Genomic DNA, 6,371 nt, shown 5'->3' with positions numbered 1-6,371 from the left:
ATGAATGGCACAATCTTGATACCTGGGAACAAACGTTAGGAATATTCAGCACAGTCACTTAAATTAAGCAATTCCCCTTATAAGAGTCTATCAGAAAAATTCACAAGTATGCAAAGGTCTTTGAAAAAGGCACTCATTGAAGCATTGCTTATAATAGAAAAGTATGTGGAGACACTCTGAATGTCTGAAATTAGGGAACTAATTAAAGAAATTGTGGAGTTGTGATGTTGCTGTGCTATAGAGCACCATAGAGTTGTCACAAATAGATCCCAAAGCAATCTACAGATTCAGTGTAATTAAAACCTATCAAAACTCCAACAGCATTTTTCACAGAAATAGAAAAAAACAATCCTAAAATTTGTATGGAACCACAAAAGACCCCGAATAGCCAGAGCAATCTTGAGAAAGAACAAAGCTGAACACATCACACTTCGTGATTTGTAACTATACTAGAAGCTATAGGAATCAAATAGTATGGTAGTGGCATAAAAACAGACACATAAATCAATGAAACAGAATAGAGAGCCCAGAAAATAACTCACACTTATACAGTCAATTAATATTTGACAAAGGAGCCAGAAATATACAATGGGGAAAAGATAATCTCTTCAATAAATGGTGTTGGGAAAACTAGAAAGCCAAGAATAAAATATTCTTTCAAAAGAATACAACTGGACCAGTGTCTTAACACCACTAGCAAAAATCAACTCAAAATGGATTAAATACTGAAAAAAGCCCTGAAACTACAAAACTCCCAGAAGAAACCATAGGGGTAAGTTTCTTGACAAGAGCTTAGGGATGATTTTTTGGATTTGACACTAAAAGCAAAGGTAACAAAAGGAAAAATAAACAAGTGGAACTACATCAAACTGAAAAACTTCTGCACAGCAAAGGAAGCCACCAATAAAATGAAAATGCAACCTATGGAATGGGAGAAAATATCTGCAGATCATGCATCTGATAAGGGGTTAATATCCAAAATATATAAAGAGCTCATACAACTCAATAGTAAAAACAATCATAATAAAAAATGAGCAGAGGAACTGAATAGACATTTTTCCAAAAAAACATACAAATGCCCATCAGGTACATGAAAAGTAACATCACTTATCATCAGGGAAATGCAAATCAAAACCACAACGAGATGTCAGTTCACACCTATTAGAATGGCTGTCATTAAAAGACAAAAGTTAAGTGTTGCTTAAGATATGGAGAAAAGGGAACCCTTGTGCCCTGTTAGTAGTAATACAACTTGGTGTAGCCACTGTGGGAAACAGTATGGAGGTTCCTCAAAATATTAAAACTAAAACTACCAAATGACCCAGCAATTCCACTTCTGGTTATTTATCCACAGGATACAAAGTTACTATCTGGGAAAGACATCTGCATCCCCATGTTCATTGCAGCATTATTTATAAGAGCTAAGACATGAAAACAACCTAAATGTCCATCAATGGATGAATGAACTGAAAAAAAAGCAGACATGGTATATGTATACAATGCAATACTATTCAGCTGTAAGAAAGGAAAATCCTGCCATTTGCAACAATGTGGGTGGAAGTTTAGGGAATTATGCTAAGTGAAGTAAGTCAGACTGAGAAAGACAGATACTGTATTATCTCACATGTGGGATCTAAAAAAGTCCAAACTTAGTTGTATATTAATGATACCTAAATAAATAAATAAATAATAAATTTTAAAATGGGAAGCAAAAAAAAAAAAAGGCAAAGTATTCCAAAATGCAAAAAAAAAAAAAAAAATCCAAACTTACAGAAATAGAGAACAGACTGGTAGTTGTCAGAGTTGGAGGATAGGGAGTGGGAGGAAATAGGTGAAGTGATCAAAAGAAACAAACTTCCAGTTATAAGATAAATAAGTTCTGGGGATGTAATCTACAGCATGGTGGCTACAGTTAATAATACCACAATTGTGTGTTTGAAACTTGCTAAAAGAGTAGATCTAAAAGTTCTCGTGACAAGAAAAAATTTTTAAATGTGTGAGATAATGGAAGTTAACTAAACTTATTGTGCTGTATACTTCACAATATATACATATATCAAATCATTATGTTGTACACCTTTAACTAATACCATAATATATGTTATTTATATCTCAGTAAAACTGGACGAAATAAAAGTCCAATCTTGCTCCTTCCTAAAACTCTGCAGTGACTCCCGTGGCTCTTTACATGGCTTCCAATATCCCAGGAGCTCAGGGCCTGTCTCAGGGCTCCAGCCCTACCTTGCCCTCCACATGCCACCCCAACCCCAAAGAACTCCCTTCAGTATCAGCTATCACAAACACATGGGTCATAAGTAGTTGTACTGACCTAACCAATTCTTTTTACAGATTCACAGTTGAAAGCAAAACTGAAAAATATGTTTTAACCCATTAGGGAAAAAGATCTATGATTTAAGTCCATAGTCCATGTTATTGCCTAATTCCCTAACTGTAGGAAATCTGTCCATTGCATCCCACCCAATGATGGTGACAGAAATAGCTAGAGGTACTTTGATCAATGTCATATTTATCAGAGCAAAAAACATATTGAAGTGATAAGTGTGCAGTAATGTTTTACAGAGTTGAAAAAAAATAATGACATCATTATGTATTGACATGGAAAGATTTTATGCTTAAAAGCAAAAACTTCAAGTTGCAGAATTATTTCCAATGATCTAAAAGGGCCTAGAAAAGAGTAGGTAATCAACAAATACCTGTTTAATTGAAAGAATTTTATCTCAGTCTATTTTTTTTTAACTTACTACCCCAACAAACACATATAATTTCATGTGCCTAAAAAAAGTTCTGGAAGTGACCACTGTCACCTGTGTTTACTCCTGGGGTACAAGCAGCTTTGACTTTCCCTGGCTCTGGTCTGCAGAGCCCACATCGTGAGAGGTGAGGCTGCGGGGGGCAGCCTACACACACAGGGGCAGCTCACACGAGTCCTGCTGTCTCCGTGGGAAGCAACAGTAAAGCCCAACCACTGCCAACAACTACTCAAGCTAACTTGCAAGATCGGACAGAAAAAGCCAAGGACAAGATGTGCAATTATTTAGGATACTATCTTATTTATACCGAAGGAGAGATACTAGAGTATGAACTCCCAGGGACCTGGGCCGTGGGTGGGCCAGACATTGTGGATGGGTGGTTTCTAAGACTCAGAGAACCCAGGCCAGAGCCAGCAGAGGGTCATGCTCCAGGGGCTAAACCTGTAAGTCCCAGGTCTCTGTGCTCAAAGCTTGAGAGGGAAACAAGGGTGTCAGGCACTGTCAGCTCTGGGAACCATGTGAGGCCTCAGGGGCACTAGGGAGGGGTCAAAGGAATACTTGGGCCTGTGTAAGAGGTCACTTAAGAGCAGCAAGATCAGATACAAGGGCATGAAGAGGACAGGCAGGCCTCCCTGAGATTGTGGAAATGGGTACAAAACAGTATGGCTTTGGAATATTTAGAAAGATTTTCCAAATTTAGGAGACATAATGCAGTGTGGGAAGGGGTCACAATTCATCTTCAATTTGCCAGGATGGGGTCTGTCTTAGTCTGCTCAAGCTGCTGTAATGAATTACAGTAGACTGGGAGGCTCAAACAACAGCTATTTCTCATGGTTCTGGAGGCTGGGAAGTCTAAGGCATGGTGCCAGCGTGGTTGAGTTCTTGGTGAGGTCCCTCTTCTTGGTTTGCAGTCACCTTCCTGCTCTATCCTCACATGGTGGAGAAAGAGAGCTATGATCTTTTCCTCTTCTTATAACAATACTAATCCATCATCAAGGGGGTCCTACCTTTATGACCTCACCTAAGGCTAATTATCTTCCAAAAGCCCCACCTTCAAATACCATCTCAGAGAAAACCTTCAACATATGAATTTTGAAACTTCAACATATGAATTTTGGGGATACACAAACTTTCAACATATTAAATTTGTGGGTACACATTCAGTCCATAACAAGGCCTGCGTTACGGCAGCAGAGTCAAGACAGCTTACAAACTCTCAGGCTGGTTAGAGCAACAAGCATCCTGGGGCCGGGGAGAGATAAGGGTGAAGAGGCAAAGGTCAACCCCAAACCCCTCCGTGCTCTCAGAGGTGAGGCAGATCCCAATGGTTCCCCCACCATTCTCCAAGGGATCAGGACCCTTCAGAAGGTGAGGCCTGGAGGTGACTGTAAACAGGGCAAGACCCCAGCAGGGGAAAGCTAGAGGGACCTCTCAGGTGTTTAAGTCAGGACTGTGGGGAGGCTGGAGAAGCTAGAAGCCTGGGGGATCTCTGACTTACAAGCCAAGGCTTACTCGTAAGGCCTATCAAAGCTGTACTTTCATATATGTTATCACATTTGATCCTTACAATACTAAGAGGGACATTTATTAATTTGTTAATCATTAAGCCTTTATTTTCACCAAGGAAAACCCATTTCTAGCATTCATTATCATAATTAGTGAAGCACCTGATACAGACAAGACTAGAGATAGCTGAAGGACTTGTGAGAGTCAACTCAACTGTGGATTTATTTTTTAATCAACTTTGTAGGGGTATGATTTATATATAATAAAATTTACCCATTTTAAGTATATCAACTGTTTTATTCACTTGAACATATCCACTTTAAGTATATTAATTTTAATGTACATCAAGTTTTCCCAAAAGGTATACAGGCATTTAAGTACCACTCCAATGAAGACAGAGCATTTCCATCACCTCAGAAAGGTCCCTCAAGCCTCTCTGCGCTCAGTCCTCCCACCCACATGGTCCCCAGGAAACCACTGCTCAGCTGTTACTCCAGCTCAGCTTTGTCTGTTCTAGAATTTCATAAAGATGAAATCATCCAGTATGTACTCATTTGTGTCTGGCTTCTTTCACTCAGCATAATAGTTTTAAGATTCATGCATGCTGAGTGTATCAGTAATCTGTTCTTTTAAATTTGTGACTTGTCTTTAATTGAATTGGATATACCACAGTTTATTTATCTATTCTCCTGTCAATGTATATTGGGTTGCTTCTGATTTTTGGTAACTGAAAATAAAACTGCTAACATTCATGTAAAAATCTTTCTGTGGATATGTATTTTCATTTCCCTTGGATAAATACTACCAAGTGGAATTGCTGTTACGTTATGCTATGCTATGTATGTAAACTTTATTAAAAACTTCTAATCAGTTTTCCAATCTGTTCTACCATTTAATACTCCCACGAGTAGTGAATGAGAGCTACAATTGTTCCATATTGCCACCAGTACTTGGTATTGTCCGTTTTTTAAATTTTAGCCATGTTGGTGGGTATGTATCTCTTCATGGTCTTAATTTGCACCTTGGCTAACATTGGCTAATTGACATTGAGCATACTTTCACTTGTTTAGTAGCCATTTTTAATGAACTGTCTATTCAATTCTTTTGTCTATTTATTTTTACAATGTACTTTGAAGTTTCCTTTAGCAAATTTTTACTGAAGTGATTGAGTAATCATAGTTGTTTCCATTTTTATAGGTAAGGAAAGTATATCCAGAGAAGAAGACCTATCCAAGCTTTCTTACAGTAGAAAACCAGCGACTCCAAGTTATTCTGAGCAATTACCTGTATTGCAAAAGGAGGGACTGTTATCCTCAAGCTGTGCTGAGCGATACCCATCTGTTTAGAAGCCCTTGTTCAAGGTACCCAGATATTTGAGAGTGAACCAGAATCATCTGATATTTTAGTTTCCTGCCTAGTAAAAATAAAATAAAAAATCAGAATTGCACCTAATTAATAGAAAGATATCCTATGTTCATGGATCAGAAGACTTAATATGGTTAAAATGCCAATGCCCCTCTAATTGATCTACAGATTCAACGTACCTGGATTGTTTGTAGAAACTGATGAGCTGATTCAAAGATTCATATGAAAATTCCAGGGACCCAGAGTTGCCAAAACAATCTTGAGGAAGAAGAACGAAGTTAGAGGACTCACACTTCCAACACTCACTATAAATGCATAGTAATCAAGACAGTGTGATGTCAGCATAAGGATAGATATTGAACAATCGAATAGAATTGAAAGTCCAGAAAAAAACTTTGCATTAACAATCAGTTGATTTTCAACAAGGATGCCAAGATAATTCAATAGGGGGAAAAATAGTCTTTTCAACAAATGGTGCTGGGACAACTGGATGTCTAATCACAAAGGAATGAGTTGGACTCCTACCTCATACCATAAGCACCATATATTTCTCAGAAGAAATACAGAAAAAGAATACAGACATATATCTTTGTGACCTTGGGATGAACAAAATTGAACTTCATCAAAATTAAAAACTTTTGTACTTCAAAGAACACCATTAGGAAAGTAAAAAAGACAACCCATAGAATGAGATAAAATATTTGCAAATCAAATGTCTGATAAGAGGCT

Source organism: Manis pentadactyla, chromosome 11 (assembly GCF_030020395.1).
Source record: "Manis pentadactyla isolate mManPen7 chromosome 11, mManPen7.hap1, whole genome shotgun sequence".
Classification (NCBI taxonomy): domain Eukaryota; kingdom Metazoa; phylum Chordata; class Mammalia; order Pholidota; family Manidae; genus Manis; species Manis pentadactyla.
The sequence above is the reverse complement of the archived record's forward strand: the minus strand, read 5'-3'. Positions refer to the sequence as shown.